The 15,797-nt window shown below is 44.5% G+C and overlaps 1 pseudogene; it reads right to left on the reverse strand.

Annotated features, from left to right (window-relative positions):
• Nucleotides 1-13,803, reverse strand: part of LOC137536720 (uncharacterized) — a 101,682-nt pseudogene extending 87,879 nt beyond the window's left edge.
• Nucleotides 13,804-15,797: the final 1,994 nt, after the last annotated feature.

Raw genomic sequence — 15,797 nt, forward strand, 5'->3', positions numbered from 1 at the left:
TTTGAGGACAACGTTGTGTGACAGAATCATTGTTTATTTTTGTCAGGGGTAAAGTTGTTTGCACACCGTTGCTCGTTTGTTTGCGGCGACGTTTGTATAGTGTGTGTATGGACCTTAAGAATAGGGATATAGCAGAGTTCTATGGTTGCAGCGGGACGTCTGGCTAATTTACGCTGTTTTTATGGCAGAAGTTGACAGCCTGTATAATCTGCAGAGCGATATTCTTCGTGATGGCATCTGGGACTCTGAAAAACACCTATACGGTAATACTATTAGAGACGGCCTGGAAACTGTACGCTGGATTCAAGTGATGTGTGAGATAAAAGTATTACCTAATTCAATTATTGTTACCTTCATAAAAGCCATGGCGGCCTGCGGTGTATTCGGGAATCTTTCCTCCAAGGTCTCCTGTAAAAAATAGCATATCGCATCATTATCACAGTTTAGTTCGTATACAATATAGCAGTGTGCCTCCTACTTTATGTCAGAATACAGTTAAAGAAAAACGTCAGTACCAAAACACATTCTGAAAAGGTGAATCAATCCGCCATGGATAGTGGGGAATGAAATAATTTAGCTTCCAGCAATAGCTGGAAGCTGAATTATTATGTTTTAAAAGTAACTTCAGCTCCGTCTTCTGATGGTGCCGAAGTTACTCCCCGTGCGTTGCTATAGCAGTAATTCTATTACGGCCTATGGTGACGCCGGCTGCGCCAAGTCTCCTGTGCTGGATTCACTGTGTTCGTTGCCTGGATCTAAGCCCTGATCTAATGTTAGGATAGTGTTTCTAGTTTAGCAGAAGAAAGTGTTGCCACCATTCCTTACCTGTTGCCTCCTCCGTCCCCACCCCTTACTCCTCTCTGGCTCCTCATGGGTGGGGTTTAAGTATGCACCCTCCAGGAGCTGCTCACAGCTCAGTCTATCATCAGGGTCCATGTGCACACAGCCCTGCAGAAGGAAGGCATGTGATGTGAGGTCATTGTGTAACATTAGTGGATAATTACCTCGTGTTTAAAGAAAAAAGAAAGGCATTTTCCTGTGTAGCATTTGTTCACCACTCATAGAATTGATTAGTTTTACATTATTGCTTATGTTAGGATTATACTGTAATATCAGAAACGTGATCCAGCAGAATCTACACAAGTTCCAGGTATTCCAGAATATATAAAACATGCACCTATGTCCCACTGATTTGATATTTATACCGACATCTTCCACAGTGCTGTACAGAGTACATAGTCATGTCACTTAACTGTCCCTCAGAGGGGCCCACAATCTAATCCTACCATAGTCATATGTCTATGTATGTATTGTGTAGTTTATGTTTCGTAGTCTAGGGCCAATTTAGGGGTAAGCCTATTAACTTATATGTATGTCTTTGGGATGTGGGAGGAAACCAGAATGCCCAGAGGAAACCCACGAAGACACGGGGAGAACATGCAAACTCCGTGCAAATAGTGCCCTGGCTGGGATTCGAACCGGGCACCCAGCGCTGCAAGGTGAGAACGCTAACTACTACCCCCATGCTGACCATATGTTTACACCCAGGCAGAGCAGAGCTCAGTCAGCATGACCAAGCAAATGGAGCAAAATCATAACGTACTGTGCTAAAAATGGCTCATTTATGACATGGCGTACCTCACAGGAAGTACAAGAGTAATAGAGGAAACAGAATAAAAGAGAGGTGATTGAAAAGACAGCATTAACTTGGCTTTGCCAGCACTGAAATGTGTCTAAGCACTACTATCCTAAACCTCTAGGGGTCAGAAGCCTCCTTTTTTACCTTCATAAAAGCCATGGCGGCCTGCGGTGTATTCTGGAATCTTTCCTCCAAGGTCTCCTGTAAAGCATGGGAATAAAGTTTCATAGTTTATAGTTCAATAGTGTATAAAAACATACACCTTACTTTAAAACCGCCCCAAACTTTTCATAGATGCAAATACAAAACGTATATCATAAGCCAAAGCTGAAACTGTCACCAATCAATATTGTATAAATCTAATTATCCGCTTATTAATTGTCATCACAGGGAAGATTTAGGCTCGGTTTACATGTGAGCCGATGCAAAACGGGCACGGAAAGTGGTCGCGCTTCGTCCAATTTGCATCCAGTCTGCGCTATATGCAGCGATTTCCAGTCGTGACCCGCGGCCGATTGGGGCCTCTGTACTCAGCCCAGAGGGTGGCAGGAGCATGGAAATCTCCATAGGATGCAGTAGAATAAATTCTCCCTAGCATCAGGGAGAATTTTCATTAATTCACCATGAACCAATGGGATTTCTACCTGTTGCTGAGGATTCCCATTGTTCTTTTGCAGCTCAATGGAGATCCCCATGTTTCTGCCAGCTGCTGGGCTGTGTACAGGGAGCGAGTGGCGGTGATCAGCTGCGGGACATGTGGGCCGTGGCCCTGCTGTAGCCCGGGGCAGATGCTTTCCCCCATAGGTAATATCCCGTCTGCCCAGGATTATCGCGGACTGCGCTTACCGCAACGGATCCATTTGCATAGTAACAAGTGTGAATGGTTCCCATTTATAAAATAGGAGCCATTCACTGTCAGTTTGGCAGTGAGCGGAGAACAGACAAAGAATGACTTAATTCTCTGTTCAAGTAGGAACACAGCAGTCAGGGATAGCTGTTTATTCCTTTTATTCACTTTTCTTACCTGGACACCTATGCCTGGCTACCTATACTGGGGGCACATTTATTAGGCGACCTATACAGGGAGCACCTACACTTGGCTTCTTATACAGGGGGCACCTACACTTGGCTTCCTATACAGGGGGCACCTACACTTGGCTTCCTATACAGGGGGCACCTACACTTGGCTATCTACCTATACTGATGGCGGGTTTATTTTGGTCCCACAGCGGCAATAACGCACGGTGCAAATTGTCGGGTGCTGTGCAATCACTCCAAATCTGGGGGGTGTGGGCACAATCTTTAAAATTTTTCCTTAGGCAGCAAAAAGTCTAGAATCGGCCCTGCAGCCATGTGCACAAGCTACCTGCCCCATCGTCTGGCTCGGGTTCCGGGATGCTGGTGCCATTGAAGAATTTGTCACTGTGGAAGATGTACTGGTGTCGGGGGATCAGCCGGCCTGGGAAACAGATTCCAAACGTTACAACTCAATTAAAGCAAAGCGGAGGCATAAGGGGGAATGAAGAGTGGGAACCCCATGACTTCTCACAATGCACCAGGGCCTCACCGAGCGTTCTGATGATGAGGTGGAGCTGATCTACATCCGATTTCCCTGGCCACAGAGGTTGTCCAGTCAGCAGCTCAGCGAATACACATCCGATGGCCCAAACGTCGACCTCCCCATACTGCGTGTCCCCAACCAGCAGCTCGGGAGCGCGGTACCACCGGGTGGCCACGTAGTCTGAGTAATCATTCTCAAGACGGGCTGCAGGTAAAACATATAAAAAAGAGGATTTTCTGAACATTTTAGCTGGGAAGTCATAATTTTTGTTTGAAGGGAGGGGGTAAATATATCTGTCAAAATGTAACTTTAACCTTCTGTTTTAGGCCTAGTGCACACCGAGTGGTTTTGGTAGAGTTTTTAGAACCGCTTGCGGATGTGGAAACGCTTGGGTAATGTATTTCAATGAACTGGTGCACACCAGAGCGGTAGGCGCTTTGCAGAAACGCATACTCCCGGGCTGCAGCATTTTTTGGATTTCTGAGGCGTTTCTGTCTCCATTGTTAAGTATAGGAAAAATGCAAAATGCTTGATAAAACGCCAGATCAGAGCGGTTTTCCAGGCGTTTGTGCTACAGTAGCTGTTCAGTAACACTTTACTGTAACAATATCTGTAATCTGCTGCACAAAAACGCTACCAAAAACGCTTCCCTTTAAGTAAAAAACGCTACACAAAACCACAAAACGCTTCATAATAAGAGAAAATTCTTCAAAAACCGCTAGCATTTTGCGGATCTGCTAGCGGTTTTTGGTGTGCACTAGGCCTTAAAGTCTTAATTTTGCTATTTAATATGTTACTTTTAAGAATGTTTGAGGTTGGATGTTGATACACTACATGGCAAAAAGTACAAGGTCATTATTTGTTAAGGGGGTGATACGCAAGTGTTACCCTCCATATGACATCACCAATGGTCTAATGGAGGAGAATAGTTTGTCAATATGTGGTTTGAAGAAGAGTCGAGTCCAGTACCACACTTGCACAATGCACCTGGGGGATGGGGGTATTAAAGTGCCATTAACAGAAATTATTATGTTGAGTGGGGGCATTAAATTGTGTGGTGGAAAGATAATTATTTCGGTCTTGTCCATGTTGAGTTTCAAAAACCGGGAGGACATGAAGGAGGAGATAGCATTGAGAGAGTCAGGAACACGAGCTGTTAGAGTAGCCAAGTCAGGAGGTGAAAGATAGATTTTGGTGTCGCCAGCATATAGGTGGTACTGGAAACCAAAGCAACTGATGAGATGACCAAGATCGTAGGTGTAGCTAGAGAAAAGGAGAGGTCAGAGGGAGATAAAACACTTACTTAAGATCCGAGCAAAGCCAAAGTCACAGAGTTTGATGACTCCTTGCTTGGTAAGGAGGATATTCTCAGGTTTGACATCCCGGTGGACGCACTGCCAGGAAAAGACCGTATTTACCACCCAGAAACATCATGAGCAATAGGGAGGGGGGGGGCAGAGCAGGTTTCTCACTTGGTAAATTTCATATGCAGTTTCCTGTAACGCACATCATTGCGCACAAAATGTTAACCTTATTAATGGCAGGGCTTATATATACTGTAGCTATGAACACACGCTATAAAAAAATTCAATGGAAATGTCCGACAAACAACAGATTTTGCAGTAGGAGGCGGCAATCCTTGCGAAAAATGTAGCCAAACAAAGACGAGCTACCAATACCAGGGATTTTGCCAGAATTATCCGGTGGGTCAACAACCTTGTTCTACAAAATGTACGCATGCTGTGCGTAATGCCGCTCCCTCTTGCAGTATTTTAATTACTTAGTCGTTTGGCATATAGATTTGAGGACAACGTTGTGTGACAGAATCATTGTTTATTTTTGTCAGGGGTAAAGTTGTTTGCACACCGTTGCTCGTTTGTTTGCGGCGACGTTTGTATAGTGTGTGTATGGACCTTAAGAATAGGGATATAGCAGAGTTCTATGGTTGCAGCGGGACGTCTGGCTAATTTACGCTGTTTTTATGGCAGAAGTTGACAGCCTGTATAATCTGCAGAGCGATATTCTTCGTGATGGCATCTGGGACTCTGAAAAACACCTATACGGTAATACTATTAGAGACGGCCTGGAAACTGTACGCTGGATTCAAGTGATGTGTGAGATAAAAGTATTACCTAATTCAATTATTGTTACCTTCATAAAAGCCATGGCGGCCTGCGGTGTATTCGGGAATCTTTCCTCCAAGGTCTCCTGTAAAAAATAGCATATCGCATCATTATCACAGTTTAGTTCGTATACAATATAGCAGTGTGCCTCCTACTTTATGTCAGAATACAGTTAAAGAAAAACGTCAGTACCAAAACACATTCTGAAAAGGTGAATCAATCCGCCATGGATAGTGGGGAATGAAATAATTTAGCTTCCAGCAATAGCTGGAAGCTGAATTATTATGTTTTAAAAGTAACTTCAGCTCCGTCTTCTGATGGTGCCGAAGTTACTCCCCGTGCGTTGCTATAGCAGTAATTCTATTACGGCCTATGGTGACGCCGGCTGCGCCAAGTCTCCTGTGCTGGATTCACTGTGTTCGTTGCCTGGATCTAAGCCCTGATCTAATGTTAGGATAGTGTTTCTAGTTTAGCAGAAGAAAGTGTTGCCACCATTCCTTACCTGTTGCCTCCTCCGTCCCCACCCCTTACTCCTCTCTGGCTCCTCATGGGTGGGGTTTAAGTATGCACCCTCCAGGAGCTGCTCACAGCTCAGTCTATCATCAGGGTCCATGTGCACACAGCCCTGCAGAAGGAAGGCATGTGATGTGAGGTCATTGTGTAACATTAGTGGATAATTACCTCGTGTTTAAAGAAAAAAGAAAGGCATTTTCCTGTGTAGCATTTGTTCACCACTCATAGAATTGATTAGTTTTACATTATTGCTTATGTTAGGATTATACTGTAATATCAGAAACGTGATCCAGCAGAATCTACACAAGTTCCAGGTATTCCAGAATATATAAAACATGCACCTATGTCCCACTGATTTGATATTTATACCGACATCTTCCACAGTGCTGTACAGAGTACATAGTCATGTCACTTAACTGTCCCTCAGAGGGGCCCACAATCTAATCCTACCATAGTCATATGTCTATGTATGTATTGTGTAGTTTATGTTTCGTAGTCTAGGGCCAATTTAGGGGTAAGCCTATTAACTTATATGTATGTCTTTGGGATGTGGGAGGAAACCAGAATGCCCAGAGGAAACCCACGAAGACACGGGGAGAACATGCAAACTCCGTGCAAATAGTGCCCTGGCTGGGATTCGAACCGGGCACCCAGCGCTGCAAGGTGAGAACGCTAACTACTACCCCCATGCTGACCATATGTTTACACCCAGGCAGAGCAGAGCTCAGTCAGCATGACCAAGCAAATGGAGCAAAATCATAACGTACTGTGCTAAAAATGGCTCATTTATGACATGGCGTACCTCACAGGAAGTACAAGAGTAATAGAGGAAACAGAATAAAAGAGAGGTGATTGAAAAGACAGCATTAACTTGGCTTTGCCAGCACTGAAATGTGTCTAAGCACTACTATCCTAAACCTCTAGGGGTCAGAAGCCTCCTTTTTTACCTTCATAAAAGCCATGGCGGCCTGCGGTGTATTCTGGAATCTTTCCTCCAAGGTCTCCTGTAAAGCATGGGAATAAAGTTTCATAGTTTATAGTTCAATAGTGTATAAAAACATACACCTTACTTTAAAACCGCCCCAAACTTTTCATAGATGCAAATACAAAACGTATATCATAAGCCAAAGCTGAAACTGTCACCAATCAATATTGTATAAATCTAATTATCCGCTTATTAATTGTCATCACAGGGAAGATTTAGGCTCGGTTTACATGTGAGCCGATGCAAAACGGGCACGGAAAGTGGTCGCGCTTCGTCCAATTTGCATCCAGTCTGCGCTATATGCAGCGATTTCCAGTCGTGACCCGCGGCCGATTGGGGCCTCTGTACTCAGCCCAGAGGGTGGCAGGAGCATGGAAATCTCCATAGGATGCAGTAGAATAAATTCTCCCTAGCATCAGGGAGAATTTTCATTAATTCACCATGAACCAATGGGATTTCTACCTGTTGCTGAGGATTCCCATTGTTCTTTTGCAGCTCAATGGAGATCCCCATGTTTCTGCCAGCTGCTGGGCTGTGTACAGGGAGCGAGTGGCGGTGATCAGCTGCGGGACATGTGGGCCGTGGCCCTGCTGTAGCCCGGGGCAGATGCTTTCCCCCATAGGTAATATCCCGTCTGCCCAGGATTATCGCGGACTGCGCTTACCGCAACGGATCCATTTGCATAGTAACAAGTGTGAATGGTTCCCATTTATAAAATAGGAGCCATTCACTGTCAGTTTGGCAGTGAGCGGAGAACAGACAAAGAATGACTTAATTCTCTGTTCAAGTAGGAACACAGCAGTCAGGGATAGCTGTTTATTCCTTTTATTCACTTTTCTTACCTGGACACCTATGCCTGGCTACCTATACTGGGGGCACATTTATTAGGCGACCTATACAGGGAGCACCTACACTTGGCTTCTTATACAGGGGGCACCTACACTTGGCTTCCTATACAGGGGGCACCTACACTTGGCTTCCTATACAGGGGGCACCTACACTTGGCTATCTACCTATACTGATGGCGGGTTTATTTTGGTCCCACAGCGGCAATAACGCACGGTGCAAATTGTCGGGTGCTGTGCAATCACTCCAAATCTGGGGGGTGTGGGCACAATCTTTAAAATTTTTCCTTAGGCAGCAAAAAGTCTAGAATCGGCCCTGCAGCCATGTGCACAAGCTACCTGCCCCATCGTCTGGCTCGGGTTCCGGGATGCTGGTGCCATTGAAGAATTTGTCACTGTGGAAGATGTACTGGTGTCGGGGGATCAGCCGGCCTGGGAAACAGATTCCAAACGTTACAACTCAATTAAAGCAAAGCGGAGGCATAAGGGGGAATGAAGAGTGGGAACCCCATGACTTCTCACAATGCACCAGGGCCTCACCGAGCGTTCTGATGATGAGGTGGAGCTGATCTACATCCGATTTCCCTGGCCACAGAGGTTGTCCAGTCAGCAGCTCAGCGAATACACATCCGATGGCCCAAACGTCGACCTCCCCATACTGCGTGTCCCCAACCAGCAGCTCGGGAGCGCGGTACCACCGGGTGGCCACGTAGTCTGAGTAATCATTCTCAAGACGGGCTGCAGGTAAAACATATAAAAAAGAGGATTTTCTGAACATTTTAGCTGGGAAGTCATAATTTTTGTTTGAAGGGAGGGGGTAAATATATCTGTCAAAATGTAACTTTAACCTTCTGTTTTAGGCCTAGTGCACACCGAGTGGTTTTGGTAGAGTTTTTAGAACCGCTTGCGGATGTGGAAACGCTTGGGTAATGTATTTCAATGAACTGGTGCACACCAGAGCGGTAGGCGCTTTGCAGAAACGCATACTCCCGGGCTGCAGCATTTTTTGGATTTCTGAGGCGTTTCTGTCTCCATTGTTAAGTATAGGAAAAATGCAAAATGCTTGATAAAACGCCAGATCAGAGCGGTTTTCCAGGCGTTTGTGCTACAGTAGCTGTTCAGTAACACTTTACTGTAACAATATCTGTAATCTGCTGCACAAAAACGCTACCAAAAACGCTTCCCTTTAAGTAAAAAACGCTACACAAAACCACAAAACGCTTCATAATAAGAGAAAATTCTTCAAAAACCGCTAGCATTTTGCGGATCTGCTAGCGGTTTTTGGTGTGCACTAGGCCTTAAAGTCTTAATTTTGCTATTTAATATGTTACTTTTAAGAATGTTTGAGGTTGGATGTTGATACACTACATGGCAAAAAGTACAAGGTCATTATTTGTTAAGGGGGTGATACGCAAGTGTTACCCTCCATATGACATCACCAATGGTCTAATGGAGGAGAATAGTTTGTCAATATGTGGTTTGAAGAAGAGTCGAGTCCAGTACCACACTTGCACAATGCACCTGGGGGATGGGGGTATTAAAGTGCCATTAACAGAAATTATTATGTTGAGTGGGGGCATTAAATTGTGTGGTGGAAAGATAATTATTTCGGTCTTGTCCATGTTGAGTTTCAAAAACCGGGAGGACATGAAGGAGGAGATAGCATTGAGAGAGTCAGGAACACGAGCTGTTAGAGTAGCCAAGTCAGGAGGTGAAAGATAGATTTTGGTGTCGCCAGCATATAGGTGGTACTGGAAACCAAAGCAACTGATGAGATGACCAAGATCGTAGGTGTAGCTAGAGAAAAGGAGAGGTCAGAGGGAGATAAAACACTTACTTAAGATCCGAGCAAAGCCAAAGTCACAGAGTTTGATGACTCCTTGCTTGGTAAGGAGGATATTCTCAGGTTTGACATCCCGGTGGACGCACTGCCAGGAAAAGACCGTATTTACCACCCAGAAACATCATGAGCAATAGGGAGGGGGGGGGCAGAGCAGGTTTCTCACTTGGTAAATTTCATATGCAGTTTCCTGTAACGCACATCATTGCGCACAAAATGTTAACCTTATTAATGGCAGGGCTTATATATACTGTAGCTATGTACACACGCTATAAAAAAATTCAATGGAAATGTCCGACAAACAACAGATTTTGCAGTAGGAGGCGGCAATCCTTGCGAAAAATGTAGCCAAACAAAGACGAGCTACCAATACCAGGGATTTTGCCAGAATTATCCGGTGGGTCAACAACCTTGTTCTACAAAATGTACGCATGCTGTGCGTAATGCCGCTCCCTCTTGCAGTATTTTAATTACTTAGTCGTTTGGCATATAGATTTGAGGACAACGTTGTGTGACAGAATCATTGTTTATTTTTGTCAGGGGTAAAGTTGTTTGCACACCGTTGCTCGTTTGTTTGCGGCGACGTTTGTATAGTGTGTGTATGGACCTTAAGAATAGGGATATAGCAGAGTTCTATGGTTGCAGCGGGACGTCTGGCTAATTTACGCTGTTTTTATGGCAGAAGTTGACAGCCTGTATAATCTGCAGAGCGATATTCTTCGTGATGGCATCTGGGACTCTGAAAAACACCTATACGGTAATACTATTAGAGACGGCCTGGAAACTGTACGCTGGATTCAAGTGATGTGTGAGATAAAAGTATTACCTAATTCAATTATTGTTACCTTCATAAAAGCCATGGCGGCCTGCGGTGTATTCGGGAATCTTTCCTCCAAGGTCTCCTGTAAAAAATAGCATATCGCATCATTATCACAGTTTAGTTCGTATACAATATAGCAGTGTGCCTCCTACTTTATGTCAGAATACAGTTAAAGAAAAACGTCAGTACCAAAACACATTCTGAAAAGGTGAATCAATCCGCCATGGATAGTGGGGAATGAAATAATTTAGCTTCCAGCAATAGCTGGAAGCTGAATTATTATGTTTTAAAAGTAACTTCAGCTCCGTCTTCTGATGGTGCCGAAGTTACTCCCCGTGCGTTGCTATAGCAGTAATTCTATTACGGCCTATGGTGACGCCGGCTGCGCCAAGTCTCCTGTGCTGGATTCACTGTGTTCGTTGCCTGGATCTAAGCCCTGATCTAATGTTAGGATAGTGTTTCTAGTTTAGCAGAAGAAAGTGTTGCCACCATTCCTTACCTGTTGCCTCCTCCGTCCCCACCCCTTACTCCTCTCTGGCTCCTCATGGGTGGGGTTTAAGTATGCACCCTCCAGGAGCTGCTCACAGCTCAGTCTATCATCAGGGTCCATGTGCACACAGCCCTGCAGAAGGAAGGCATGTGATGTGAGGTCATTGTGTAACATTAGTGGATAATTACCTCGTGTTTAAAGAAAAAAGAAAGGCATTTTCCTGTGTAGCATTTGTTCACCACTCATAGAATTGATTAGTTTTACATTATTGCTTATGTTAGGATTATACTGTAATATCAGAAACGTGATCCAGCAGAATCTACACAAGTTCCAGGTATTCCAGAATATATAAAACATGCACCTATGTCCCACTGATTTGATATTTATACCGACATCTTCCACAGTGCTGTACAGAGTACATAGTCATGTCACTTAACTGTCCCTCAGAGGGGCCCACAATCTAATCCTACCATAGTCATATGTCTATGTATGTATTGTGTAGTTTATGTTTCGTAGTCTAGGGCCAATTTAGGGGTAAGCCTATTAACTTATATGTATGTCTTTGGGATGTGGGAGGAAACCAGAATGCCCAGAGGAAACCCACGAAGACACGGGGAGAACATGCAAACTCCGTGCAAATAGTGCCCTGGCTGGGATTCGAACCGGGCACCCAGCGCTGCAAGGTGAGAACGCTAACTACTACCCCCATGCTGACCATATGTTTACACCCAGGCAGAGCAGAGCTCAGTCAGCATGACCAAGCAAATGGAGCAAAATCATAACGTACTGTGCTAAAAATGGCTCATTTATGACATGGCGTACCTCACAGGAAGTACAAGAGTAATAGAGGAAACAGAATAAAAGAGAGGTGATTGAAAAGACAGCATTAACTTGGCTTTGCCAGCACTGAAATGTGTCTAAGCACTACTATCCTAAACCTCTAGGGGTCAGAAGCCTCCTTTTTTACCTTCATAAAAGCCATGGCGGCCTGCGGTGTATTCTGGAATCTTTCCTCCAAGGTCTCCTGTAAAGCATGGGAATAAAGTTTCATAGTTTATAGTTCAATAGTGTATAAAAACATACACCTTACTTTAAAACCGCCCCAAACTTTTCATAGATGCAAATACAAAACGTATATCATAAGCCAAAGCTGAAACTGTCACCAATCAATATTGTATAAATCTAATTATCCGCTTATTAATTGTCATCACAGGGAAGATTTAGGCTCGGTTTACATGTGAGCCGATGCAAAACGGGCACGGAAAGTGGTCGCGCTTCGTCCAATTTGCATCCAGTCTGCGCTATATGCAGCGATTTCCAGTCGTGACCCGCGGCCGATTGGGGCCTCTGTACTCAGCCCAGAGGGTGGCAGGAGCATGGAAATCTCCATAGGATGCAGTAGAATAAATTCTCCCTAGCATCAGGGAGAATTTTCATTAATTCACCATGAACCAATGGGATTTCTACCTGTTGCTGAGGATTCCCATTGTTCTTTTGCAGCTCAATGGAGATCCCCATGTTTCTGCCAGCTGCTGGGCTGTGTACAGGGAGCGAGTGGCGGTGATCAGCTGCGGGACATGTGGGCCGTGGCCCTGCTGTAGCCCGGGGCAGATGCTTTCCCCCATAGGTAATATCCCGTCTGCCCAGGATTATCGCGGACTGCGCTTACCGCAACGGATCCATTTGCAGAGTAACAAGTGTGAATGGTTCCCATTTATAAAATAGGAGCCATTCACTGTCAGTTTGGCAGTGAGCGGAGAACAGACAAAGAATGACTTAATTCTCTGTTCAAGTAGGAACACAGCAGTCAGGGATAGCTGTTTATTCCTTTTATTCACTTTTCTTACCTGGACACCTATGCCTGGCTACCTATACTGGGGGCACATTTATTAGGCGACCTATACAGGGAGCACCTACACTTGGCTTCTTATACAGGGGGCACCTACACTTGGCTTCCTATACAGGGGGCACCTACACTTGGCTTCCTATACAGGGGGCACCTACACTTGGCTTCCTATACAGGGGGCACCTACACTTGGCTATCTACCTATACTGATGGCGGGTTTTTTTTGGTCCCACAGCGGCAATAACGCACGGTGCAAATTGTCGGGTGCTGTGCAATCACTCCAAATCTGGGGGGTGTGGGCACAACCTTTAAAATTTTTCCTTAGGCAGCAAAAAGAATCGTCCCTGCAGCCATGTGCACAAGCTACCTGCCACATCGTCTGGCTCGGGTTCCGGGATGCTGGTGCCATTGAAGAACTTGTCACTGTGGAAGATGTACTGGTGTCGGGGGATCAGCCGGCCTGGGAAACAGATTCCAAACGTTACAATTTAATTAAAGCAAAGCGGAGGCATAAGGGGGAATGAAGAGTGGGAACCCCATGACTTCCCACAATGCACCATGGCCTCACTGAGCGTTCTGAGGATGAGGTGGAGCTGATCTAGATCCGATTTCCCTGGCCACAGAGGTTGTCCAGTCAGCAGCTTAGCGAATACACATCCGATGGCCCAAACGTCGACCTCCCCATACTGCGTGTCCCCAACCAGCAGCTCGGGAGCGCGGTACCACCGGGTGGCCACGTAGTCTGAGTAATCATTCTCAAGACGGGCTGCAGGTAAAACATATAAAAAAGAGGATTTTCTGAACATTTTAGCTGGGAAGTCATTATTTTTGTTTGAAGGGAGGGGGTAAATATATCTGTCAAAATGTAACTTTAACCTTCTGTTTTAGGCCTAGTGCACACCTAGCGGTTTTGGTAGCGTTTTTAGAACCGCTTGCGGATGTGTATTTCAATAAGCTGGTGCACACCAGAGTGGTAGGCGTTTTGCAGAAACGCATACTCCCGGGCTGCAGCATCGAAAAGCCCTCAAATCGAAAATCCACCTACATTCTTTTTGTTTAAGCAATCTATCCTGATTGCCACCCCTAATAGACCCGTGTATACGGTCTATACCCACAAACCTGAGTTCACTGAAGTCCCCATCATGATATTGTCTGAAGTGCACACCGACAGGTGCAGTGGATTTGACACTTTTGATACTTTGAATGTGTTCAGAAGTACGCTCATGTAATTCCTGTGTGGTCTTTCCAATGTAGAAAGCCCCAGAGGGACAAATCGATAGATATACAACAAATTTAGTCACACAGTTAAGTAGTGTGAAAGTCTCCATTGTCTACCATCCGGTAGCACCACAGACCCACTAACATGCATATATCTGCAAAATTTGCACCCACCGCATGTGTAGGTGCACACGACCCGATAATGTGGTCGTGACTCCCCAACTCCCTCAAAATGGCCCCTCACCAGCGAGTCCCTTAGTGAGGGTGCCCTCCGGAAGACAATATTAGGTCTGGGTGGAACATGAGAAGACAATCGCGAAACGTTACATAGGATATACCAATATTTATCAAGAATATTGGTAATCCCTTGATGTTCAGAACAATACCGGGTACAAAACCTTGTTAAATGTTTTGTAGGATTCAGTGCTTTATTGCAATTAAGTAATTTGTCACGGTCACTGTTCAAAGCTCTCCTGTATGCCTTCTTAAGAATTTTGTCATTATAGCCTTGAGCATGAAACCTTGTACGTAATTCGCCCGCCTCTCGCATAGAGGACTCCTGTTCAGTGCAATTGCGGCATACTCTCAGGAAAAGAAAGTATTTACCACCCAGTAACATCATGAGCAAGGGGGAAGGGGGGCAGAGGCAGGGTTCTCACTCGGTAAATTTCATGTGCAGTTTCCTGTAACGCGCATCACTGTGCACCAAATGTGAACCTTATTAATGGCTGGGCTTTTATGTACACCCGCTATGAAAAAAGTAAATGGAAAAGTCCGACAAACGACAGATTTCGCTTTAGGAGGCAGCAATACTTGCGAAAAATGTAGCCAAACAACGACAAGCTACCAATACCAGGGATTTTGCCAGATTCATCCGGTGGATCAACAACCTTGTTCTACAAAATGTAAGCATGCTGTGCGTAATGCCGCTCCCTCTTGCAGTATTTTAATTACTTAGTCGTTTGGAATATCGATTTGAGGACAACGTTGTTTGACAGAATCATTGTTTATTTTTGTCAGGGGTAAAGTTGTTTGCACACCGTTGCTCGTTTGTTTGCGGCAACCTTTGTATAGTGTGTGTATGGACCTTAAGAATAGGGATATAGCAGAGTTCTATGGTTGCAGCGTGACGTCCGGCTAACTTACGCTGTTCTTATGGCAGAAGTTGACAGCCTGTAGAATCTGCAGAATGATATTCTTTGTGATGGCATCTGGGTAGTCCTATTAGAGATAAAGTGTATTACGTAAGTTAAAGAAAACCTGAACTGAAAATTAAAAGTCAAAATAAGCATACACGAGTCATACTTACCTTCCATGTAGTCTACTCCTCAATCTCTTTCTCCTCTCCTGCGTCCTGTTTGTCCACTGTGATCAATGGAATTTTCCGGCCTCCATTTTGAAAATGGCCATTACTCATAGCAGCTTTCTGGTCAGCACACAGTTAAACTGTAACATCGCTCACTTAAGCCATTTGGAAACATGGACATTACCTGGTACATCAGTTTTCCTCTCAGCTATAACTGACAGCAACTGATATTTTACTGACAGCAACTGATATATTTCAGTTCTGACAAAATATTGTCAGAACTGGAAGGGATTATTGTCAGAAGAAAATGGTGACCTTCTGAGAGGAACTGATGGCAAGGTAACTATGTAATGTTCATTTAAAGTTACCTCATGTGTTTATTTTAAATATTTTTACTCAGTACAGGTTCTCTTTAAGTCAATTATTGTAACTAATTTTTTTTTTTTTAAATTAGCCTTTATTTAAAAAATAGCATATTGCATCATTATCACAAACAGTTTAGTTCGTATACAATGTAGCAGTGTGCCTCTTACTGTATGTCAGAATACAGTCAGAGAAAAACGTCAGTACCAAAACACATTCTAAAAAGGTGACTCAATCCGCCATGGATG

This window comes from Hyperolius riggenbachi, chromosome 10 (genome assembly GCF_040937935.1).
Source record: "Hyperolius riggenbachi isolate aHypRig1 chromosome 10, aHypRig1.pri, whole genome shotgun sequence".
Lineage (NCBI taxonomy): Eukaryota > Metazoa > Chordata > Amphibia > Anura > Hyperoliidae > Hyperolius > Hyperolius riggenbachi.